The 26,274-nt window shown below is 45.1% G+C and overlaps 1 protein-coding gene across 10 annotated transcripts in view; it reads left to right on the forward strand.

Annotated features, from left to right (window-relative positions):
• Window positions 1-26,274, forward strand: part of ATXN1 (ataxin 1) — a 202,629-nt gene that overhangs the window by 98,243 nt on the left and 78,112 nt on the right. For 8 of the 10 annotated variants that reach the window (XM_048940514.1, XM_048940507.1, XM_048940510.1 and 5 more), the window contains one exon: window positions 19,429-19,552. The gene's annotated coding sequence lies outside the window, so the exon portion shown is untranslated. Of the gene's footprint in view, window positions 1-7,328; window positions 7,458-19,428; window positions 19,573-26,274 lie in introns of all 10 variants that reach the window. The other 2 variants (XM_048940512.1, XM_048940511.1) reach the window with 2 other exon arrangements.

A 26,274-nucleotide genomic window follows, 5' to 3' on the forward strand; every position in this document is an offset into this window, starting at 1 on the left:
CAGAGCCCCTCTGACTTATTTTCACCATAAGGGATTACAAAATGCTTTTCTAGCAGACTGCTAGCACTTCTGAAGGGAGACAGTCATCACAGGAAGAGGGGCAGCTGGTGCCGAGCACGTGTGTGGGAGGAAAGCCTCTTTGAGTGGTGGAGCCGGGTTTGGAAGGGACCCTTGTCCACAACCTCAATCTCTCGGAGTCTGTACAACAGGGAGAAAAATCTTCTCACAGGAGTGTTGCGAACATGCACTAATTTTAGTATGTCAGGCAGTTAGATAATATGGTGGCAGCCAGAAAATAACCTATGAGGGAATTGTTGGTTCTGTCTTTAAAGCACGTTTGAAGTAAAGATATTTTAAAAAGGCTTAGGACTGTTTTTAATAGCGAGAATGAAGCAAATTACTGAGTACTGTTTATTCAGTAGCGCAGTGAATGGCACCGTTTCCCGTGGAAAAAATACTGTGATGATAAAATTAAACAAGATGAAATGTTGCATAATTGGCCATTTTTTTTTCTCAGCTCTTCCCTGTCTTTTAGCTCTTCGCTTTGCGAATGTAGCATTTTTGACACGTCGGGATATCTTTGCGTGCCTAATGAACTGTTCGTGACCAAGTCTCAGCACTTTCCGTCCAAGGATGCTCAAGCACTTTAATGAGGGCTTAAAGGACATGAGAGCATCTGACACTTTGTCTTCAGTCTTCTTTAAACACGGTGCTGTCTCCAAAAGTACTTACCTCTGGTCATTAAAAATGGCTGCAACTCCATATAAAGGAGATAAGAGGGGAAGTGTTTTTTTCCGATTTATTTTCTGCCAAGTTTGGCAGAATATTTGTATTTGTGAGCCCTTGCACAGCAACAGGCGAGCAGGAGAAACACAGAAATATGACTGTGAAACCACAGATGTTGTCAGCGAGGAAACAGAGCCGGCTGAACTCTCGTAACTAGGTTTAAATCATTTTGAAAATGTCAGTATTTGAAATCATCTGTCTCTTACCTTTGCTGAGCGTGTTCAAGGAGCCGGGTATCCTGCTGTGTGGCAGAGGAAGCAGGTAGACCGATGGGCACAAAGTGAAATGATCAAAAGGGCTGCTGGCAGCTTCCTGAGGTGCTGAGCGCAGGTTGCTCCCACTGATTTCACCTGGAGCACTCAGCAGCTCTGACCACCAAACACACATAGTCTGAGGAACAGAAGTAAAGAGAGAGCACTGGCCTTAGCACGTTCACCATGGAACAAGCTGTGTGTGAACCTCTGTGTCAAAGCAGCATCTTGGCTGCAGATAGCCAGAGGCAGCTTGCAGGCCTGCCTGCAGGGAGGTGGTGCCTTGTGTCTGCTTAGGGCCATGCTGCAGCCATTGCCCATGCCCAGTCCTTCCTCACCCCATTCTTGCTCTGTCCTCACAAGAGAATCTGTACTACAGCTGCAAGCAGCGTGGTGATAGAAACTGCGTTGCTTTTTGCTTCCGGGGCCTGTGACTGATGTAGTTTTGATCAGGCTGTGCTGCTGTACTACAAGAGCTCAGAAGCAGCATTTGTACTGTGGTTACGTGGAGCTCCCGCTGTACACGTGCTCCTTGCCCTTGCCTCAGGTACGGCTTGCTCTGCGTAAGACGTAAGCGGCATACAGCAGGTGCTGCCTTCTCATGTTTTTGCACAGAGCGTAGCACAGCGGAGCCTCAGTTTCATCATGGTTTTTGGACATGCTGTAATGTAAGTAAGGCTTCTCAGTCTTGCTGAGTAATTGGAATAGGTCACACCCGCTGAAATTGCACAGTTTTCCTTGGTGAGGAAAGATTCCTCTCTCCTGCTTGAGAGGGGCCCTGCAGGTGTTCCGAAGGTCCAGCCCCACCTGGCTGCCTGGATGAAACGGCAGCAAAGCAGAAAGGGGCCCCTTTGCACAGCTCCACTCCCAGACAAGTCGAGGGAAAGTTCTCTCAGTGCTGTAGTGTGGGCTGCCAGGCTGCAGGCTCAGCGAGCACATCGTGCAGGTTGCGTAGATGGAGCTTTGTCGCTCCCAGAAGTGCTAGAAACTTAATTGCTTTCAAAGGCAAGCGTGGAATCTGGAGGACCCAGTACAACCTGCTGAGAGATCGTAAATCATGACGTACAATTGGGTTTCTCTGCTGGGGCTTGTGTGGATTGAGTTTGCTTTGTGAGCAAACGCCTTTGGAATACATTGGTATGTGTTTTTTTTGTTGATTCTTAGACATAGCAGTAATTGTTGTTGGCTTTGTTAATAGGCATCTATGCTCTGCTATGTAGTCGCTATTCATGCTTTCTAAAAAGAGTTCAGACAAAAAGAAATAGTTGTGCTGCCTGAGAATCATGAAAGCCCTTCTGCATTTAAATGCACTGACAGCTTTGGTCCAGGTGGTGGCCAGCCATTGTCCCTTCAAATAGGCGTGGAGAGAGAGCTGGCTGGTGGAAGTTTGACCATTGCTGTTTATCTTCTCCTTAAGTGACAGCATCGGCTTGTTCCGTTTTTACGCTAGCTTGCCAGTGCCTTTTGTTTCTAGCCAAAGGAACCATGATAGAAACTGAGGAAAACCTGCCTTTTGTAGATAAGGAGTGTTATTTTCAAATGTGCTTATATAGAGTAGGTCTCTAACTCCTGTTTTCCAAAGTAGCCCATGTGCAAATGCATGAAGGGTTTCTGATGTTTTTATACACAACCCAGTTTTAGTGTCATTTTCCTCATCTTCATAAATTTACAGGGTCTCCATTGATAGGAATGCTCTTTTGATGTATTTTGCATGGAAAGTAAAGCAGGAAAAGGTTTTAAGGTAAGGCAGCCAAATAATGTAGGGTCTTTTGATCAGTTTCCATTAGCATTAAACCAGTAATCTGTCCAGTTAGATTTTATTTGAAAGGCAGCTCAGTGTTTAAAGAAGATAAACATACCAGCTGACATTCAATACGTCCGCTCAAGTCACCAGCAGAAAGCTCACTGAACCTTGGCAAAGGTGCCTTGTGCCCAGTGTTTCTAAAAACATCTCCCATGCTAGTGGGTTCATTACTGAAACACTCTGGCACTGCACTGGGTCCGGTGCCAGTGCTGGACACTTGGTCCAACTCCAGTTGGAGCTGGGGAAGGGCTGAGTTTTAAGATCTCTAGGATGCATTTGTGGCCAGAAGAAACTGAGCGCTGGAATGATGCGTCATCCAAACTGTGGCTGATTCCTAGAAATGGATGAATGTGCTGTTTTAATTTGGGGAGCTTGTGCAGCTGAGGTTATTGAGACATTAGCACTCAGAAGCCAGAGATCTGCAGCTCTGAAGATTGCCTGGCGCACAGACAGGCAGAGATCTAAATTGCTTTGAGGTGCTGACAGTTATCACAGCTCTGTGCAGACACACCTTTGCTGGTTCTGACAAAACACAAATATCAGTTTCACATCACTGTTCTCTTTGGCTGGTGTATAGCTTGAAACTGTACTACGCCTTCTCAACATTCGGCTCAGGAAATGGAGACGGGAGGTCAACAGCAAAAGTAGCCTCTAATCAGATGGTAAATTTTAAGTGTTCTGCATAGGAACAGTATTTTTTAAAAGCGGTATCACCTACAAGAACTGATCTGAAAGTAATGCCTCCTAATTTATTGTGTTGATCCACAGTATCAGAGGTGGGTGTTGGTGTATGGCAGTAGAGATTGAACCTTCCCACCAGTATTCTGTTACATGTTGTTGCCGTGTGATGGATGGCAGCAGAGGGGGAGTCTGACAGAAAGGCATCTGACATGGAAGTGCATATGAAGCAGAGGTGTGTCATTGAAGTCCTCCATGTGGAAAAAGTGGCACCCACTGACATTCATCAATACTAGCTGAATGTTTCTGGAGCCCAAGCAGTGGATGCGAGCACAGTGAGGAGGTAGGTGGTGTGTTTCAGCAGTGGCAACAGTGACATGAAAGACAAATTGCATTCTGGATGGCTACGGTGGGCTTTCATGAGTCATTGCTGATGAAAACGCATAGTGAATGGTGGTGACTATGTTGAAAAGCAGTATTTTGTAGCTGAGAATTTGCTCTATCAAATTATGTTATGTACACTTTGTATCTGTTGTAGTTTCAATGGAAATAAATAGGAGGCAGTACTTTTGGAGCAACCTATGTACATTTTTGAAAATTAAACATTTAGCTTCATTTCTTTCGGTACAATTCTGTTGTATCACTCTCAGTTTCATCCCAGGCCACGCTGCTGAAGTGGCAGTGGATGGAAGAGCAGAATTTGGCCTGCGATGAAGGCCAGTAGCCGATGAAAGACAAATACTATTTTCTTTCTTCAACAGCGAGTTCCTCCAAACGTTGTAGATAACTGAAGAGTCTGCTTCTGAACTGACTCCAACCCTGTATGCAAATAAAATTGCTGTGAATTCAACCTTTACTAGAAATCACATCCATTACGAGTCTTTGTGACAAAGTGCTGGGGCTTTGACACCAATCACTTCCGGAAGGGGCTCACTGGGAACCCAGGATAATCCCAGCAGACTGGGATTCTGCTAATCCCCGTGGCATGTCAGTGAAGCTGTCAGTGATAGCCTGCATGTCTGGGAAGGACCTGAGGAGATCTGTCACACATTGAGACGGTTTACGGTCAGCCCTCAATGCTTATAGTCCCCTCAGACTCTGGATTCACGTTGTGGTTGTTGCTGGTCAGTTCTGTGAGCCCCGCATCAAGGGTCTTAGACAAGCAGGTGCACAGTGCAACCCAGAATTTTGTCAGCTGGAGTACATTCATCTCATCAGATTGTGGCCTGTATTAGCTCTGAGTGGATTTGTTGGTCTGGGCTTCTTTGTGGTTCACCTGGGACAGGCTGTGGTTCCCCGTAGCTTTGTGCAGCACTCAGCTATCAGGCACTGCTCCGTGTGTAACTTCAGCAAAGAGGAAAACTTGCTGCTGTTTCAGTTCTCAGTCTTCCAGAAAGCCAGCAGATGGGGTGTGTGCAATTCCAGTGCGAAATCATCGCACTTGTTCTCAACCCAGAGATTCAGCTTTCCTTTTTACGTGTTTGTGGCAGTCTATTTTGCTGTTAAGTATGGCCCTTTGTAGGGATCCTGAGGAAGCACTCCAAATTCTCAGTTGGTCCTCCGGTGTGAAATAGAGTATGATCTAGCTCGCACCTTGAAACACAGTTAGATCTTTGAAATCTGGATGTGAATATTGTAGCACACGTGCTTCTAAAATGAAACTAGTCATAGGCTGGGAAAGTATTGGATAGTTAGAAATAGACTGGGATAGCACAGAGTTCCACTTAAGCTGAGGCTGCAGGATTAGCTACAGATGCCAATGGGGCCAACTATAAAACACGCTTCCTTTTTCTTTTTTTTGTCTCCAAGCCCTGGATGAAAGAGTAAATGTCTATTTGTATGCATAATTCTGTTGATTATACATATGAAAATTAAATTTGCTAGCAGTGCAAATGAAATTATTTTGCTATTATTAATAGTTCTGGAATAATAATATTAAAGACAGTAGAAAGAGTTGCTTGTTACATCCTGGGCTGGATTTTATGCCTGTAGGTCTTGCAAGAGGAAGGAATCTCAAAAAGAAGATTAGTGGTTTAGCAGAGGTGCTGCTGCCCTGAGTTACCTTCCTCTGGGGAGTACAGAGCAGAGCGTGCACCAACAAGGAAGTAGGCTCACCAAGGGTTGCTTTATGCCATTCACAATGAAAGTGTTCAGGGATTGAGTCCTGTTAGGTGGGTCTTAGCTGCTCACACCTGACTTGTGGTGGAGAAGCCTTCAAGTGGTTTGGTAATAATTAACCAAGGGAGGACTGCTAGAACAGAATCCATGTCTGACGTGTGCACAGAAGGAGAGAATATCTTGCCAAGAAATTAGTTAAAATTAGAATACTATATCAGAATTCAGTTATCTTCTGAGAAGTAGCAAGAATGCTCATGGCCAGAGTCTGTGGCTGAAGTTTCCCAAGAGATCATAGGCTCTCTTCTGAGCTACTAATGTGATTGCAGGATTGTAGAAATTTTCAAACAGCAGAACAGCCTCAGCTAATGTAAATGAAAAGTCTAATAGCAGGATGTGACAGACACCAGTTCAGCTGATGTCCATGATGAAAGAGACAAATAACATGACTGTATTACCCAGCACTGCCTTCCAGGTGAGAGCCATGCTGAAATGTTTTGGTCCGGTGTGGTGAAGTGGTACTCAAAATACTACAGCGGCCTAGCAGCTGCACTAATGATTTACTTTCTTAGAAGTCTAATTTTGTATTATAGCACAATCACCATTTCCCTTCTGTCTTTAAGGTGCAGTTGTGCTGAGTGTGTAGTTCTCATTGGCTGCCTCAGGCAGGCTGCAGGTCAGCTTTTGAATGTAGGAGAATTCATGAAAGTTAAGTATTTTGGATACTGTTAATGGCAGTTGTGCAAGTACAAAGACTTTGCTTTATCAGCAGATGTGGTCTAGGTTTACATTTACAGCCACATTAAATCCTTACGTTTATTGCAGTCGGGGGAAAAAATGGGGAGCTCAGTGCAGTATTTAACAATCTGCTTTGATAGCTGGCCAATCCACTTACCCTTGCACGGAGCACATGCCACAGTAGTTCTTTCTTCTATTAACTCTTTGGTGCTGAGAAACAGAAATGATTCGCATGATGTGGAACCGGGAAGAAAAAAGTGCAGGCCTGGCAAAAACTTTGTGCTTACCTTGTGCCCAGCCTGAAAGGGATTTGTGAACTATGGCAGTGATCTGATGAACACGTTTGCCAGATGGTTGTGGTGCTCGAGAGTGTGATGCAGCCCTGCTCGGTTCTGCAGGGCAGCATCTCTGTGGGGAAATGAGCTGGGCTGGGCGCTGGCTGGTTTGTCAGAACTGTTGCTGGCTGTTGTTCAGTGTAGCTCAGCTGTTCCCGTGTGACACAGCTCTGTTTCCTCACCTCTTGACTCTCTGATTCTGTGATTCTTGCACAAGTGGTGCCAAGGGTTTGGAGGGGGAGGATTTTGCCAGCATCACTATTGTGTGGTTAAGACGCTGGTTTTTTTTCTGTTGGACTGGGAAGGGATGGGGAGGAATTATATCCTTGCATGGAGAAGTGGTGATGGCTCATAAGCTGGAGGTGCAGGAGCTTTTGTTGAGGACTGTAGAAGGGAGGCCATGTCTCCTTGCTTCCTCAGTACAGAAATAACCCCTAGGAGAGCATTCATGGCTCCAGAGCCTGGCCCGGCTGAGCACCCATTGTACAGTGAGCAGTGAGCGAGCCTGTACTTCCTCGGAAAGCACCTGATGCAACCTCCAAGTGCTGCAAGGGGCAGTCATTGGCAAGAAATGGTAGGAGCTTCTTTCCCAGGATTAAACACAGTACTATCCTCCTTTAGAGCAGAGAAATGAGGGGCCGGGAGAAGGATGTGAAAAATAGATCAGCTTCAATTGAAACCTGGCGTTTGGAACACCTCGAACTTTGGCAGACCTCAGGACAACACTTCAAAGTTGTTCAGCCTCACAAGGTACAGTGTAATCTTCTGTTTGGGGAAAGTATTATGCAGGGGCTGGGGCTTCCTTGTGCTGGGCACACAAGCTTAAGGTAGGTCCTTGCTGAGGCTTGTGATCACATGGAGCTCATTCTCAGCCTACGCTCTGTGAGCTGTTTACATGCCTGTTTGCCATCTCCCCAGATATTTAGCAGTAAACATTTCGTCTGAATTGGTTTTACTACCTTGAGCAATGAGCTGTGAATACGCCCAAGTCTTACTGAACCTAACCACCTTTACTCTTCTGAGACCATCCTCCTTACTCTGAAATCATTAAAGCTAAATCAACATGAATGCTCTATTTCGTGACAGCATGAAAGGAGCGTGGCCTCCTAATTACCCTAATATTCAAATATTTATGGGGGAGACTTGGAAAGCGCTGGGCACCCTCAGCTCCCTGCATTTCAGCAGGTATCTCTCTCATTGCTTGATCTGGGCAGCAAACAGAAATTTGGCACATTGGCTTACGAGTGAAGTTATCATTGTGGTAGGGCTCAAGGACAAGGATCTTTGCATCTCAGTGTAGTGCCTGGACTCACTTCTCTTTTGGCTGAGTGCAGGGGTGCAACTCAGCCTAGTTCACTTTTTTTGGCCACGCGTGCCTCTAGCTCATTCTGAAATACGATTAATGCATGCCTGCACGTCAGTAGGATTCTAGGTTGTAAGATTACTAATTGGTTTCACTATTGTTTGCCACTTGAGTGCGGTTTTTTTAATCTGAGGTGAAAAGAACATCATTATTTTTAGCTTGTAACAAAGAAAAACACATTTTCTCTTGAATGTCTTGATACGATATAATATAATCTGAATTTTTGCACAGATCGTTTCCAAGAGATTGGCTGTCAAGTATGATAAAAATCTGCGCTTTTGCAGGGACCCAATGAGACTTTGCAAATTCAGATTTATTCGCAACGTTAAATGTGGTTGAAGATGTCATTTTTTTAAAATAGCACTTTTAGAAGTAGTTAGCTTAAAAGTATAGCAATTCAAAGCACAGAGGGAATGATTTTGAAGTGTAACGTCTTGAAACACAACGCAGAGGTTGACAGTTTCACTACAATTAGAAGCGAGGCAGGCACAACTCCCACTTCTGAAAACTTCCCTATCTCACTGCTTCCTCTCTTGGCCTAGAAAACCTCAAAAAAATGTTGAGTGGCTTTGCTTATTGACTTAACATAGTTATGCTCAGCAGCATTAGGAGACAGAGCAGGAAGGGCTGCCAAATCTGTCTGTAAAGAATAATCTTTACTGAAAGCTTCCCAGAAGTATTTTTTTCAGATGCTTTCAGTCTCCCGAGAATGCTGCGTTTCTGAGCAAAGCAAGGTTTAGGGTGGTTTTTTTTTTCTCTTATTTTTTAACAAGGCTTGTTTTGTTAGGAAACCACTCCCTTCTGCTTCTGCATTTAGCCTGGCTGCTAATTGCCTTTTGGCCGATGACATTTTCCATGCATTGCCACGTTCTCCCCCACGGCCACGACTTTGTGCTGGTTACATTACGTGGCACTTCTGCCCACTGCCTCCCAGTGGAGTGAGCGAGGGCTGCCGTGTCCTGGAGATCTGGTCCTTTCTGACTGAAGTTTGGGAAGCCAGTTCCTCTAGGGTGTGATTGGTTATGGCGTTCCTCCCAATTCAGGGCAGGTGGTTCGAGTAGGTGGGATCAAGTGCTGCTGTTGGTTTAAGCGCTGCTTTGCTTGAGATGTTAAAATGTTGCCTAAGAAGCCATGAGGAGGCAGTGGTAGCAGGCCCAGAGGCAGGAGCCCCACCAATGAAGGCAAAGGGCTTTCACCTTCCAGAGGTGGTTAAAAGCTCAGATCTACCCCATGGAGCAGCAGGCCCTGCTGCAGAATGGACCGGCCAAGCGGTGACCAGCCATGGTGAGTGCTGACAACTGAGTCCTGACCCACAGAGATGAGGGCCACTGCTTGCTTGCTTGTCCCATGTTGCTCCTGCTCCAGGACTAGAGGGCATCCATACAGACTTAAAATGTTGGTGGTGGTGTGGAAAGTGTTCCTGCAGGCCCTGTTATCTGGCTGCATGGAGGTGGAGGTTGCTCAGTCAGCACTGGTCCCTCTGGGACCACTCTCACGTTCCCCACGTGCAGTAAAGGAGCTGCTCCCTCACTTCCTTCAGCTGCAGAAAGAAGTGGAAGGGATGGCAGGAATCTGACTTGCTACAAGTTTCAGGAAAGGCTGAAACTGGTCTGTTGGAATAAGCAGAGGACCAGGAAACAGGAGCACCTGTGTTGCATAGCTTTGGGCAGGTCAATTATCCTTTCTCCAGTGGAATTCCCCTCTGCATAAGGCATGAATGATGCACTTACCTTGCAGGGGTGTTACAGTATGAGCGTGCAGTTAATTTTTTTATAGTGATTCTAATAAGTAAAAGTCTCAATGACTGCTAAGTATTATCGTGTTTAATTTTATTGAAGGTTAAGTACTGGTGACGTGTCCAGCCAAGCATTGCATTGGCACTGAGCTGGGTGAGTGACCAGCAGAGAGCACGTTTGGCAGCAGGCAATGGACAGAAATGAAAAATGGGCTCACTTCTTCTAGTCCTACATTTTTTTTTAATCTGTTACCACCATAATTAAATGAAAAAATGGAAAGAAATCTTCTCCTCTAGGAGAGTCAGAGAGCAGAAGTGCCTTCAAGCGTGCCCTGAACAGTCTGTAAGTGGTGGCTGTTGAGAGTAGATCGTAGCTGCCACGCTGGGAGGATCCAAGGGCAGTGGTTTGTGCGTGAGTCACACTACTACTGATCATATGATCACAGTCCTAGAATGGCTTCGGTTTGAGAGAGCCTTAAAGATCATCTGGATCCAGCCCTGCTTCTAGTGAGCGTTTTACATGACCAAAAAAGCAGACTGAGGACCCAGAGGAAAGCCTCTTGGGCCAGGCAGTGTCAAACTGTGACATGTTGCTGCAGGAGCAGCAGAGATGGCACCTGTCATTTCTGCATTTGCTCCAATTTTGTGTGAAACAGGGGCTTTCCAGTGGCAGGGCTGCTCCGAGTGCAGTCGCACCAGTGGGTCTTGAGTTGCCCCTTGGTGTGCTTGCACATCTTGGGTCTTTTGTTACTGCCTGCTCGCTCTCGTTAATTTTTATTAGGTGTGAAATGCAAAGGCTTGTCCTAATTACCACCGGTAGGAGATAGCCCAACCAAATAACAGTCTTGCAATAATCAGGGCTAACTTCTGCCTTCAGACAATTGTGCACCAGGCCCACCGAAGCTAGCATATTCTTGGTAGGGTGGAAGGGTTGGCTCCTGCTTTCTCTGTGCATGTTAATCTGCTGTCACTGCTCTGTTAGAATTACTTGAGGAATGGATCCAGAAGTGAAGTGAAGTGAAGCAGAGATGGGTCTTTTGGGGGTGTTTTCCAATCCTCAAGCCAGAGCATGCATTCTGCTCTTGCTTACAGCACGTTTGGAAACATTGCCAGGTTCTGGATTTTCTTTGGGTTTTCTTTCTTTCCTAAGTCGAAAACTGTGACATGAGCTTAGCTGAACGTTACGAGCCTCAGCTCGGTTGTTAACTAAAGGGATAGCAGCATTTCTGAAAGCATCACTCGTTGCAGGAAAGCAAATAGTAGAGGTAACACATGTTGTTTCTAGTAATAACTTACTTGCCTTATTTTTTATTTTCTGTGCTTTTTTCTTCTGTAACTGTGTGAAAGTTAGGGGGGCAAATTGCAAATCTCACAAAACTCATGGCTCGATGTCAAGTGATTTGAAAAAAACCTTTGTATTTGTCCCAAATTTTACAAGACATTAACTATGAGTTCCTTTCTCACATGACAGTCACCTTTAAGACATGATACTCCTTTTTTGACATTATTAATTATCATTATTGTTGTTGCTGTTATTATGCTAGGAGATCTGTATGGGAGGAATGCTGAAATTGGGATTAAAAATAGCATTTTCATGTCCTCCCACTCACTGTACTTTGTGCACAGAATACCTTTTATACATGCAGACTTGCTGCTTGGCTAGATAAAAGAAGCTGTCACTTCATTTCCATAACGAAGTCATTCCCAGGAGAATTCCATTGTTTTAGCAATAAGATTTTTCTAAGAGGCCTTTTATTTTGCCTGAGAAAGGTATCAGAAATGAACTTGTGAGTGGTTACTCCACAGAACAATAAGAGGAAGGCAAGACTGCCTTGACTTGATGTAAAGAGATTTGTACATGTATGAATTCTCTTTCACATAAAAAGAGAATCAATTCCTAACTGAAAATCAAGTAAGAAAAGCCCCACAAAACCTTGCACAAAGTCTTAGTTGTTGGTTTTTTTTCTTGCTAGCAGAGATTTCAGAGGTTCCTATCAGCACCCTCCAGAATAAATTTGGCCATATACCTGATTAAGTTCTGCCTTATTTGAAAAGGCACTTACATGGCTTTTCTGATGCAGATGCTTTCCTGAATTGGTAATCATTACCAATTATTACAGTGCATTAATTTTGTTACCAGGTGTGAAGAAACGACGGCTGCATGCTGTACCAAAGCAGAGAGCAACTGAAGCTTTTGCTCTCCTTTTTGCTCCGTGTGGATGTGGTATCTGGCAGGGTGACAGGCCAGTCCCTTCTTGCCCATGCTCCATGTGTAGCCACTTTCCTGGGCTGCATCCCACACCGACATAACGTTCCTCTTGTCTGCATGCTGAATATGCTAAGGCATGCCAGAAGTAGTGCATCAGCCAAGTGCTGATACAGAAAGGATGCACAGCAGGTAACAGGTCCTATGGTTTGGCCTTGGTTCACTGTCTTTTTTCTGGGTAGCTCTTCCTGGTTACATGTTTTGGGCCATGCTTGGATTTTGCTAAGTCTGATTGACACAACTACATCTTCAGTCACCGTGGACAGCTTACTACAGGCAGATGCCTGCAGGTCAAGAACAAAAGGGATGAGTAGAAAAACATTTTCTTCGTAGATGGGAAAGCTGCTGTAGATTCGGCATCGCTCTTAAACTTGCGTTGTATCAAAGAAATACAACAATAGCAGAAATTATTATTTATAGGAAGGTCTGCGAATTCAGGATGTGATATTATGAGTCACCCGACAGCAAACATGTTTGCACTCCGACTGCTATGACTCATGCTGGCATTTGTCTTCAGTGTGGCAGTTGCTGGAGCCCTCCGCTTGGTGCACAATGAATGAAAGGGCTGAGGTCCCGCTGCAGGCGTACTACGTGCAGCTACACTGCTGAATCGCAGACTCAGCTGGAGAGCATTTCCTGTAACACAGACACACGTGTGCACACACACACACACACACACACACACACACACCCAAACAGTAACACTTCAGGTTTACATACTAGATTCATAGAAAGGAAATGCATAATTACAGTGCTGGCTTATGCACCACATAAAGCAGCCCACATCAAAAGGTGTTTGCCATTAATGTTTCAACAGGTAATCTCTGGATTTATTGCCAAGCGGTGTTCCTGTTACTTAGCGCTCGGTGTTGAAATCATTGAAATCTCTGCTGTGAGCCAGCAAAGTCATCTTAATCCTACCAAAAAAGAAAAAAAAAGTTTGTCAATAGTGCCTTTGTTTTACAGTACTGTCTCAGAAGCACAAAAGATGCATCTGTGCTGGAAAACAGGGAGAGAAGGGTAAGGGTGGGTTCTGCGCTGGCATCCTAAGGAAGCGATGCTCACGTGATGGCATTGTTTGAGCTTGCGTCTGCCCGTCTGTCCGCACGGCCCCAGGCTCCCAGCTTCCCCTCCTATGGCTGTTCTTGGCCAAACCTGCTACTCGAGGCCGCGGGGAAGCTCTGTGTAAGTAGGAGGTTGAATTGGTGCTGGATCCTGCTGCTGGCCCCGGGCCCTGGCCCGGTCTCACCTGCACCACAGCGCTGGGAGGGTGGGCATCCCCTGGGATTGCTCCTGCCACCAGAAAAGCATTGGCCAAGGGCTCAGCCCGCCTACTGCTATTTGTTAGTGCTACTGTCTTCAGAACTGTCCTCCCCAGGTGGTTTGTCTCTAAGTTGCTGCATAAAGATGGAACCTCAGCAGTGATTTTGGTGCTGCTGAGCTGTGGGGCTCACAGGTTTTGGGTCCTCTCTTCTACACTGCGTTTACAGGAAGTGCTGTGGCCGTCACCTGTGCGATGCTGTCTGTGGGTTTAATGAAGGTACAGCCCTTGGACTCATTCTCATCCACAAGTAAGCAGTGTGTTGTGGTTCCCCCGACATGCAGGAGGCTCACTGTACTTGTGGCTGAGCTGCATTTTTTGCATAATGGCTTTCACAAAAGAAAAACATTTGTCGTGTAACAGAAGCATCCTGAGTGGTTACATTTATTACTTGTATCTGTTCAACATTCAGGCTCTGAGCCTGAATTGTTATGGACTATTTGCATTTTTTTTCCCCAATTTCTTCTGCTTGGAAGAAGAAGTTGCTTCTTCAATTTCTCCGTAGACAAAACAACCCAGACTCATTAGTTTTCTTTTCCCTGGATGGCACTGCATGTCGCACCCACAGCCCACCTGCCTGCTTGCTGCTTCAGTATCTTATACTGCACTCCTCATGGGGAGAACCTCAGAAACTAAGTGCAGAGCTAACCACAGTTTAACCTCAAGTATTATTGGGAAAAGTGGTTATTACTGAAGTATAACCAATGAGTAGGATTGAGATCAGTGCTGCTTTACCTGAGGTTAAGTTGGGAAAAATAACTACCATTTTTTTTAAGTTCATTCTCAGGATACTGATTTCTGTGAGACTCACAGCTACACTAGTTGATCAGAATTCCTGATCACCTTCACTACTGGCTTCTGCACTGGAGGATGTGAGATGCAGCCTTACCCTGCATGCTCGCCCCCTGTGTCGGCTGCTTGCAGACAGATGCTCCTATCCTGCAGCACTTCATTTCACCAGTGGGTACCTGCACTGGAAACAGCACTCACATGGAGAAAAGGTGCAAAGGGCTGGAGCAGCCTGTGGACATGTTCATAGAGCTGGGGGAGAAAACATGCAAGTTCTTACCCCTACTACAAACTGGGGGGCCTTGTTGTCTGAGCCCCCACAGGCTGCCTATTGCTTTTCTGCTTTAGGACCTGCAGGATGTGCAAAGGGCTGACAGCCTGATTTGCTTTTCCCTTGCACCCAGACAGGGTTTATTCACCCTGCACAAAGCGGGTTTGAGGTGCTGTGAAGTTGGGTGTTTCTCTGCAGATCACATGCAAATCCATGGAAGTGCTTGCTCACATGGCCAGGCTGGGGAGGGCTGAGCTCCATGTGTTGTCAGCTTTGGACGAGGAATGGGTGGTAAACAGAAGTTAGAGAGATGCCCAGCTCTTAAACAGACTGAGCCTCTTTTATGCTAAGGTGAAAGGGCTTTGCTGTAAGCCCCCAGAAAGGTTTGGATTGTAATTCAAGGCTTTTTACACTAGCGGAACAGTTAATGTAAAGATGAGTCAGCCCCATCAGAAGCAGCCTTTGTACACTACACAAAATGTCAGCAGATTCTCAGATGGGTAAAGTTCGGCATGACTGATGTGGAGAAGCCTTTATTAACTTGAAATCTGAACAATAGTTGGTTTTATTCCCTTTTCCATTAAATTTTTTTCTGTGTGCATAAACTCAGCTAGACCTGTTGGAAATCCTTTAGAAGTTGTTTCCTCCCATGATAGATGATATGCACATTGGGCAATTGAAATCGCATACGCTCCAAAAAGATCCAGCCTCGCCTTTCCCATTTGCAGCAGGGCAGGACTGAACTTGTCTGCAACTGTTTCATGCACAGGAAAATAAAGGAGAAAATGAATTACGGTTTTATTTGAGTTGAAGGATTAGTTGTGGGATAATAGCAAACAACAGAACAACTCAGACAGGAACAATGCTGCCGTCTCTTAAACAGTTTTATTAGCTTACGCTGATTTGTGAATTAGGAAAACCAAATTATCTGAGGCAAGAGAGTAAGAAACAACAATTAAAAGCCTGCAGGAAAGGACTGGAGAAATGGTGATTTCTCACTGCCTCCTCTTCAAAGCAAGGTGGAGAGCATGACCTTTTGTTGGAATAAATGCACTGTATTGCACAGAGCTCCTTTCTGCTTCTTGGTTTGGCCAGTTTGCAATTGCTTGCTTGTACTGTGGTTCGTACTTGTTGATTGCCCTGGGGTCCAATTTTATTATCTAAATATTCCCCCAAAGTATTTCCTCATTCTTAGATTTGAGGTCTGTTCATCTCCATTTCACTTCTAATTTGTGAATTCTTTGCCCTTCTTAGGGCTCAGAGGCAGGGTATGCTGTTACATTTGAATAACCAGAATGCTGTGGGACCATGAAAACCAGCCTCCTTGTGCAATGGTTCCTGCTAATAGCAGAAGTGTGGTCAGTAATCATGTCTGTAATATGGTTATGAACAGTATGAATAAGATTCAACCATCATGTATATATATATATATATATTTATAATGTTGTATATTTGATAATGATTTATTGACCTTGTTGAAACTTTGATGACAAAGTGAGGTTGAAATTTTGTTGGTACTACAAACCAGGGTCACATTGTACTTGTGTCTGTATTTTCCGCGCTTTCAGAATAGTTGCTCCAAATGTAGACAAGGGTGAAAGAAAGCTGTTTGTTCTGGAACAGAGGATGAGTTATTTGCCTGATGAAGCCCACTTCCTTCCTCAATGGTCCCTCAGAGCTAAAACTCATTCCCCTTCTCCACAAAGAGCAAAGTGCCAGATACTGTGTAGTAAAAAGATTGTCCTGGTTGGAGCATGAGCACTCAGCTGGCCAGGACAGGAGTGTGCTTCGAGAAGCAAGGTGTCTCTGTGCATGTCCTGAAGTTTGTGCTGTGCTGTTTTTACATCTTAAGCATAAAGATGGCTGGGAACATTTATAGGCAACTTGCCTCTTACAGAAACAACTGCTAAAGGGTAAGGTCAAGCACATAGCTGCAGATGAAACTAGCTTATGAATTTGCAGTGTATCATCTGCTCCCCAATAACTGGCTGTGTGCATGGTGCATGTATATGCACTCTGTGGTAAATACCAGCTCTCTCACCCTTCTTCCCCTTAGGGGTTGGTTGCCTTGCTTCATGCCATCTTTCCCGTGAAATGAGTGCGTGTGCAAGGATAGCTGCTGCAGATTGTCAGTGCATGATGTCAAACCGGTGCTTCTTATTGACTTGTTCTGGTGTCCTCATGCTGGAAGGAGCCTGCAACACAAACTGGAAACTGGTGTCAAGATAACTGCATATTTAGCATGCAGGGCTTTTAGTTCCATTACTGGAGTCTTTGTACAGTCAATCATGGCCTTGTTTAAATTGCAATCAGAACCCTCATCCAGCCTATTGAAGTTAGTAGAATGACATTTGCTGACCAAAGTGAGCTTCAGTGCAGTGTTAGGGGTGGCTTTCTCTGGAGAGTGGCACAAAGGAATAGATGCAAGCAGGATTTGGTATGGGTGACAAGACATGCCTGGAATAAAAACCTCTGCTCGTATTAAAAATAGTTGGAAGCTATGTAATTTTTGCTGAAATGCTAAGTATTTCCTGATAGTTCTTTGCAATCCATGTTCAGATTCACCAAAATGTTGAATAACGAGAGATATGTGTTGGGTGATTTTTTGAGGGAAGTAATGAAAATTAAGAATGAACTTTTCAGAAATGTTTTAATTGCCAAATTACTGGGGGGAAAGAACCAGAAGAACTGATTTTGAAAATAATGAAATGTTTCATTTTTAACAATCAGGCACAAAATGTTTTAAGTATTTTGAGAGGTTTTTGATATTTTGTTACTTTGAAATTCACCTAATCTAAAAAAAAAGTCGCAGAATTGTAGAATGGCCAGGGTTGGAAGGGATTTCAAGGATCATGAAGCTCCAACCCCTCCACTGCATGCAGGGCCACCAACCTCCCCATTTAATACCAGACCAGGCTGCCCAGGGCCCCGTCCAACCTGGCCTTGAACACCTCCAGGGACGGGGCATCCACAGCCTCTCTGTTCCAGCTGTTCCAGCACCTCACCACTCTCATAGTAAAGAACTTCTGCCTGACATCCAACCTAAATCTTCCCTTCTTCAACTTAAAACCATTTCCCCTTGTCCTGCTGTTACCTACCCTTTCAAAGAGTTGACTCCCCTCCTGTTTGTAGGCTTCCTTTAGTCTGCAGTGAGGTCACCTCACAGCCTTCTCAGTTGAGTATAAACTGTTTGAGGTTAAACAAAATGTTGAGGGTCGACTTGGAAGTTGTATTTTACTCCTTTTGGTTGGATTTCTATCATTACAAAGCTTGTAAGACCACGTCTGACTGTACTGCTCTGTCAAATAAGCAGCAGAGTCCCATTTTATCAGAGAGGAGGAGTTGTTGACCAAAGTCCTGAGCCTGGATATCCAAAAGATCTTGAGGTTACAGTGCCTGAGGCACCGAGGAGCTGTAATTCTAGGTCAGGGTTTCTTAATGAAGAAGGCTTTTGTAAGAGGTCTATTGCATTGCTACAATCCATCAGGGAGATGTGTGCAACTAAGACCAGTCATCGTCGTCATTGCCAGTGTGCAGTGGAGAGTCACAACCAGGTGGAAGAGTTAGCAAACATTTATGGGCACTACTTTTTGAGGACTCCACCTCAGCCAGTGAATTGTGGTAGTCTTACACCAAAGCTGTCTGGATCAGTTGGGCAGTTGTTGGTTTGGGTTTTGGAGGGTTTTGTTGTTAAACTAAAAAGGGCTCTCTGTGGGCTGTCACTTTGAGTGTTTCCCTCGCCTACTACCATTGCGTTGTCTTCCCTTTACTCTTCACCCATGAATGCTCTTGTCTGTCTGTCTGACTTGTTTCCTGCCTTCACGTAGGGTGAGATTCATCTGCATTCATCTGTAGTCATCCAATCTGAGCTAAGTGTCTAGACTGACTTTATGGAGGGAGAGAAGTAGACCTTTCTGGAGAATGATTCATTCTGTCCTAAAGCAGATGTTTAAGATAAGTCATATTAATTATTCTCTAGGTTGCCTACCGTTCTGCACTGAACGTAAAGAGAGCTGGGGCTATCTCAGGTGTATGTCTTTGTTTTGCACACATATGTACATGGATTCCACTGCAGTCGTAATAGGGTGGATTCTCTGTAAGTGAATCCTGAAATAACATACTAAATGTTTGAGGAGGCTTATGTCAAAGAAATAGGAAGAGTTTGTAACAGGACAGGACACCAACAATTTGAGAAGCATTGATAGCCTGTGGGAACCCAACTGAAGGAAAAAAAGGCTCAATTTGGGCCGTATGGAAACACACTCTTGCTAAATATTGATTGTGGAGTTCCATTAAAAAGGTAGCATGATGGGTTTCCCAAACCGCTGTAAAAAGGCGCAGGGTAGCTTGATGTCTGGTATGTAGCTGGTAAAAATAAAATGAAAATTAAGAGATAGCTTGCAGAAAAATACGGTCAAACAAATAAATGTGAAGGAGAGGCACAGTATTAAAGATTTCAGCTGTGTAAAAATACTTGCCACTGAAGAGTAGCAATATTTGTATGCATATTTTTGGTTTCACTACTTCTCTGTTGCAGTATTACAGATAACTGCAGGAAAAGATAGGTGCTCTTGTTCCTGGAGAGAAGTTCATTAGAAACAAAAGTATTCCTGGATCTTTTTGGACTTCCTGGGCTTTACTTGCAGACATTATTCGAAACAGCCCAGAGTAGCTGTTTGTTTTTTTTTCCCTCACTTGTTATAGCAATTGAATTATCCAAGAACAGTTTCATTATGCTTCAACAATTCTGAACTGGGTTTTAATTGTTGGTAATAAGGATGTAGAGCAAATGACTTACTGTTCTAGATCAGCATTTGACATACGCGCTACACTGAAATCTTCATCTTGGTAACGCATTAAAAATGCATTTTCTACAAGGAAACGTATGAATTGATTGTGCATTTGCTGAAGAGCTGTATAGATTTTCCTCCTTTTATTTCTCGTTTTCCTTAGTTTGTTTTACTTATCTTTTACAGCTCTATCTCACCTTATTTGAAAGAGGAGAGCTATTGAGGACCTGTGAGCAATCCAACAGCTTCTGAAAAATCTTCATGCTAAAGGATAATCCTGAGTTCCCTGGAGAAGAACATAGTGAATGTTGTGAGTTCCTAGCAGCAATAGTGTGTATTTGCAATTGTGTTTTGTGTGGGGGGGTATTTGTGTTGTAACATTTGCTCCAGTACCTGGGATGTGTTGGGCATCTTTTTGCTGTGCTGAAACCAAAGAGCAGTTGTTTGGAGGTTAGGCTGCAAAACCAGACTTCTAATTTCTCTCCCTCCCACTCTCTTCTTCTACTTCCTTTATTTTTTTTCATGACTTCAAGGGCAGAATAGTGATAACTGAGGAATGATGTTGGGTTTCTTTCCCTTGGACCATTACAATTATGTAATGCATCATCATTGTTTTTTTAGCTAAATCTGTAATCCTGCTTTTGAAGGCCTTGTGATGGTGTAGCCTAACAAAAATGAAAAATATCATGGATAACAGTTCAACATACAGTTCAGATTTGGTAATTTTATATCTGGTCATGCATTGATTGAAATCATTTGACTGCTTCCAAATCAGAGGTTATTTGCATCTGATATTCCAAATTTCTGTTCCTTTGATCAGTTTGCTCTATTAAATTGCGTACTGTACATTTCTATACAAATATTCCTCCTGGAAATTTGTGTTCATGGGAATTGGAGTAGTGTATCTTCAGAGAGAAAACACTCACACAATTAAGGCTTTGGTCCTTCAGCCTTTCAGAAAAGAGACCCTTCCATGAGTGAAGGCTAAAGAGAAGGCATAAATACTTATATGCTCCTTGTTTTTCTTGTGAAGCTCTCTGCGTTTCTGGGTTGAAATGGGCAAATGTGCCAATCAGATGTAAACATCCTGAAAAGCAGAGGAAATGAGAATTCTCTGCCTACCAAGTCAGAGAATAATCCTTGTTTTGTGATCTTAAGGAACCTTGAAAATTTCAAAGTTAGGTAAGTTGATATTTGAACCATTATTGAGTTGCCCTTCAGGATGTCAGTGATGATAACACAGCTGCAGTTTGAGTAAATTAGTTGTTGTGCTTTCCTTAAATTTAGTAAATGAGACTCTTTTTTCCTGACTCCTGTGCATTCCTTCTAGCTCCCTGGAAGTCAGATGCCCCCCTTGCTTACATGTTTGGGTTGCAGGCTTTGGGAGCAGACTGAGATAGAACCTAAGTGGTGCTGCTTTCTAGAGGCTACTTGCAAAACAAATGCTATAGGAGAGACAGAGAAGCCTTTGTCGTCTTTCCTCTTTCCTGCATGCCATGATCAACAGTGAAATAGTTAACAAGGCTAACGTTTGGAATTGTTAGTAACTAGTAACACTAAGCTGCTGAGTTAATAACTCACAAAGATGAATAAGGGACCTCTGAGACCTGGAGCTTCTCACTGTCTGTGTATCCAAGCAGCTGTAGCCGTATCAGCTTATTCCCACACTTTGAAAGACTCCTTTGAAACCACAAGGGCTTACTTCGTAGACTGACGTCCTGGAGCAGAGGGGAGCAGCCTTAAAGAATAATAATGATGATAATAAACTGCTCTAGCGTGTGAAGCTGTTGAGATAGCGGGAGGTGTTTCCTGAGGATGTCTCAATCATCTCTGCTGATTGCAGCAGCACTGCATGTGAGGAGAGCATTCCCTGGGTGCTATACAGACTGTCTGGGTGTCTGGGATCAGCCAGATAAGCTTCATGAGGAGGGAAGGAACTGTCAGCTGGAGGGAACTGCAGAGGATGGAGTGTCTATGCGAGATGCTGGTGTTGTGATTATTGCATTCTGCCCTGTCCTCAGTGGTTTAAAATAAGCCCACTGCAAGTGTAGTGCTGTGGCCTGCTGCTGAGGTGCCGAAACCCTGAATTACACTCATGAGGCCCTGGTTTGTGAAGAAAAAGTAGGACACCTCCCCAGGTACACATAGTATATATTGCTCTTGAGAATGGCTCTCAGCCTGGCATTGGAGATGGATGTTTGGAGGGGGTCACTCTAGGCAATGGAGAGCTTTTCAGGAGTTCCTTACGAGTGTGTTTTGTCACCTTGCTTTGCCTATGGGACAGAGTGGGGCAAGGTGGCATCAGCTGAGCTCCTCTTCTTCCAGCATTGACCTCTCTAGCATACAGAAGTACCTGGAGCCAGGGGGGTGGCACTGCTGCCGTTTGTACTGGAAGGAAATGCCAGCACACAGTGATTTTCCTTAAAAGCACTGCTCTCCTTTCCCTGAGTGTTTGCAGAGTGTTGTCACGTTAAGACAAGGGAAAGCACGGACCCTCCCTGCTGCTCTCATCCCTTCCGCCTCCTCCTCCTGCCACCGAAGCAAACTTCAGTGCGGGGGGGTGGACAGTAAGCTGGGACCAGCGTCCCGGATCCACCTAGAAACTGCCTGTTTACTAAACAGCACCACGTTCTCTCTTCCTCTCTCCTGCCCTCCTCATCTGGATGAAGTAAAGTGCTGGGATAGCAGAGCTTATACAAATCAAGTCCATATTCTGCTTCTGCAGGGAGAAGGAGAGATGTCAGGAGGATTTTTTAAGGAGGACTGCTACTTCCCCTAGCTAGGGAGCAAAACAGAGGAAGGTGAGGCTGCTTTGCTGTTGCAGTAGGGTACCTTGTGAGTTCCAGCATAAGGTTTTGTAATTCTCTGGGGAAGCATAGGTACTCTCAATTTTTTTTCCGTCCTAAAAACGTACGCCACTTTTTTGGGGGGACTGCTAGCCACACAAGCACAATTTGGACAGGAGCAGTGAAGAAACTGCATGTTTCTCACTCGTGGGCTTTTCTTCATGTGTGGTGATTTTTTGTTTGTTTTTTTTTGCACTTGTGCTGAAACCTCTGGTACACTTAGTGGGAAACGGAAAATAAATCTCTAAACCCGATATGTGTCAATAACCAACACTTCTGTATTCGGTTGATCTCATATCTGGAGCTGTTATTTTGGGCAAACTGCAGCTGACGGGGCAGTAAACACTCCTGTGCCTTTCTCCTGCAGGCTCCCAGTGTGTGCCCGCAGGAGGGCATCTGCAGGGCTGTGTTCAGCCCCAGCCCCATTCTCAGCCTTCCCAGCTCCTTATTTCCCTCTTTCGCTCACACTGCTCCCCTGGCAGCCCTCGCTCCTGTTTTTCCTGGCACCCTGCACGCTGGCTGGGCCAGGAGGGAGCAGCTCCTGGGGTTGATGTCAGCACTGCTTCCTGAGCCGCTGCCGAGGGCACGGCAGCCCGGGCGCACCCTTTCCCTCGAGCATCACCTGTTTCTCCTGCCCAGGCTGCCGGCGTGGCAGCCCCTCTGAGGGGAAACCCAGAGCCATTGGGGTTGGCAGCAGTTTGCTGAGAGCACTGTCAACACCGAGTCCGCTGCGTGGTTGAAATTGATGCACGGTGACTGTGATGAGCAGCACGCACCTGGCAGAAGTGAAGGGAAGTTGTGTCATACGCAGCCTTCGTGTCTCTGAACGCATTTGCTTTTGTAGCTGTGTGCTCAAGCACTTCATAGTTTTCCATGGAAATCACCAGGCTGCTGATGAAAGAGTTTTGTGTGTCCGTTCTTCCCAACAACTGCCCAGTGCCTGCTGCTCTGTATTCACAGGGGGAGAGAGAAGAGGGAGCATCGCTGTCATTTGAGAAATGTCTCTCTGAACAGCAGTAATTTATTCCCAGGCATTATTCTTCATTAAGAGCTACAGACAGCTGCAGCTTCCCTTTAAATAGAAATTGCATTCTGTAGGCATGCTATACATAGGGCTTCAGGTTTCTGACATTTCTCTGCCAAAAATCAGAAGTATTTCTCACCAAATAAATGTTTATTCAGAAAGTCTTATTTCCTGGCTTCTATTTCACATCACATGCTTCCGACGGATGGACCAGTGTGGCTCAAGGCTGACATTTGGGAGAGGAAGTTGGAACAGTTTGGGTTTCTTGCAACGCTGCAACAAAGAAAAGCCTCTGACCGTAACTCCAGCCTTAGGTTTGGCAGCTTATTTTAAGAGTTGAATGCTGGATTACAGTGGGTGCTGCAGAAGACCTTCTCAGTGCAGCACATGGGGCATGTTCGGGTGGCTTCAGCCCCATAGAGGAATGTGTGGTGACAGTGCCCTCAGACTTGAGTGCTGAGGGACCGCCTTGAGGTCAGCTGCCTCTTTATCCATGTACTGTCTCCTAACCTCTCTCCTGATGTCTTTTTCAACCCAAATCGCTGAGCTTCCCACTCCCTCACCTCTGTTGCTGATCTGCTGGCTCCATGCTTTCCATTGGTGTGCCAGCCCCAACCGCAGCGGCACTTTCCAGTTGTAGCAGCCCCATTGAGTTGCCTTTTGTAACCAGTAGACATGCTGTGCCAGTCACATTCAAGGGATCCTCCTCCTGTCTCTGCCCCCATTGTTCTTCCTACACCCCAGGCACCCCTACATTGCAGTATGCAATCCATGTATTAAACTAATCATTAGTTAGGCCAGTCGTTACTCACTGGCCTTCTTCTTGGCCGGTAGAGCTTCCAGGGAGCTGAGAAGTTATAATTTCTCCAGGGCTAAAATCCAAGTCTTTGATAGGCAGGCATGGTGCCTGGGGCCACTACATGTTGCTACCGGTTGTCAGCTCTGTAAAACTTACCCTGCAGAGCGAGGAAATCTGGGCACAAAGATCGTTCTCTTCTTGTGCTGTGGTGAGCTGCAGTTTCCCAGCCTGCTACGTCTTCCCTTCATTGTCTTCCAAGCAAATGGCTGTAAGATTATGACTCCCATGTTTGGACTGAGAACAGCTTTTGCCTGAGCAAACAGATTTCTCTTTGGCAGTCGCTTTAGCTGCTGCCCCAGCTTTTTGCTGTCTGCTCGGTTTCATGATTTGCTGTTAGGAAAGTCCAGGCAGTCATAGTGTACTGGAGCGAGTAAGCGAAGCAAGGAAGGCAGGTGAATTGCATCTGTTAATGGTTACAGTGCCAGGGTGCTGCCCTGTGCTCTGCAAGGAAGAAGCATCTCTGTAGTTCAGTGATGTTCCTTGCAGTCATTCTTCTTTTTGACTTGGTGCTGTTAGCTAGAGAGACTTCAGGTCCTTGCTGGCAGCGCACCCTGATGTGAGAGGCTTTAATGTAAATCAGGGAGAAGCATTGGGAGCAAAGCCCAGCTTTGCAGATGATAGCGTGGCATGGAAGGTGCTCTGGTATTTGCAAGGGTGGAGCTGGCCAAAACACAGGAGTCCCGTAGCTGTTAGAATATCACTTTCCTTGCTCTTTTGCTTTTTCTGTGCTGCTGTGTTGGTGATCTGTGCCTACGATGGCCCCACCAGTATCTGGTAGCCTGCTGATGCTACTCGGTGCTAGTAGTGGTGGTGGCAGCAGCAGGATGAGGATACAAATTAAGCTCTCCTAGAAGGGAGGTTTTATTTCATGTACTGTTTAGAGTGTGTGTTCAAAAGGAGGGGCTGCTGTAACCAATAGGTTAGTTTCAAGGGGTGGTGAGCCCTGCCACCCTCATAGGAGAATACTGTTCAGAACAGCTTGTTCATTCATTTTTATTCCAGGTTTATTTCCAGGCGTGTTGACCCTGGATACGTATGCTAGGGAGATGTATTAGATAGTCCTAGAGAAACTGGCAGCATTGATGCTGTCTGTGTTCCTTCCCAGTGAGCTTTATGTTCCTGGTTGATAATCGGCATCGGTGTTTCCAGCCACTGTTAGCAATTAATGTTTCAGAGGCACCTGATGGCACAGAGGTCAAGAGGAAGAAGATAAAGGAACAAGTTACCAGGATCGCTGCAAACTTCTTTTCCTGTTGTGGTGTCAGATTGAGGGATATGCTAATGAAACCTGAGGTACTGCAGTCTTTTATTTATTTCTCCCAGCACCTCTTCAAATAATGGAGAAACACTTCCAATATGGCAAATCAAGTTCATTGCACTCAGCAGCGATAGAGGAAATCTGTTTGGGCAGTGAGGTTGTGTTAGATGAGGAGAGGAAGATTATTTGTGGGTTTCTGTAGCCGGTAACCCTCAATCAGAATTGGGCTGATGGTTTGCAAATCCTCTTTGTCTCACTTCCAGCTTCTGGGGGGCAGTAGATCCTGCTAAAGCATTGCAAAAGCTGCAACAGCTGAAAGAAACTGGGACAAATTGGCTTCCTTGATGAGCAGGCACCTGCGAGCAGCGCTGCAGAGACTCCTCGCAGTGGAGGCAGGGGGCAAATCGTGCCTTAAGCCTTCATCTGGCAGTACCTTGTCTTGCTGGCAAATAAAACCTCTCTTCTCAACAACCTGATGTAGCATTCTGTGCTAATGGCTCCAAAAAAGAAACTTCAGGTAGCACAAGCCTCCAGTGAAGCAAAAGCCAGTTTGACACTCCAGAGAGTGACAGGAGAAGCACTGGTGGAGCTGACACTTCTCATGTTTGCCTTAACCTGTTAGGGGCCTACTTTGGATTTTTTGGCAGGAGTTTTGTTTGTTTTCTTGTGAAGCCATGCACTTTGTTAAGCAACTTTGTTAAGGAATCAGCTTCTTATTGGGTGGAAAAAAAAAGTGAAATAATTTCCCTTTGTTACTCAGCCTGTGCCAGCTGAGACGTGTGTGAGATCCTCAATGAGAATCATCCAGCTTCTCTTTCCTTTCCTTGCTCCAGTAACAAGTTCCTATAGGTATCTTTGTTCAGACTGAAGAGCAGCTTGCAAAACGATCCAGAAGATAGGAGCACAAGCTTTCTGTTGCTATCACTGACCAGTCCAACCAGTCAGTTCAGCTGAAGGGGTTTGGCATGGTGAGCATTCTGATGACATGCATAGAAAGGGTGAGTGAGCCAGAGAGCTTTCTGTGTCTTCTTTATGGGGTGAAGCC

This window comes from Lagopus muta, chromosome 3, assembly GCF_023343835.1.
Source record: "Lagopus muta isolate bLagMut1 chromosome 3, bLagMut1 primary, whole genome shotgun sequence".
NCBI lineage: Eukaryota > Metazoa > Chordata > Aves > Galliformes > Phasianidae > Lagopus > Lagopus muta.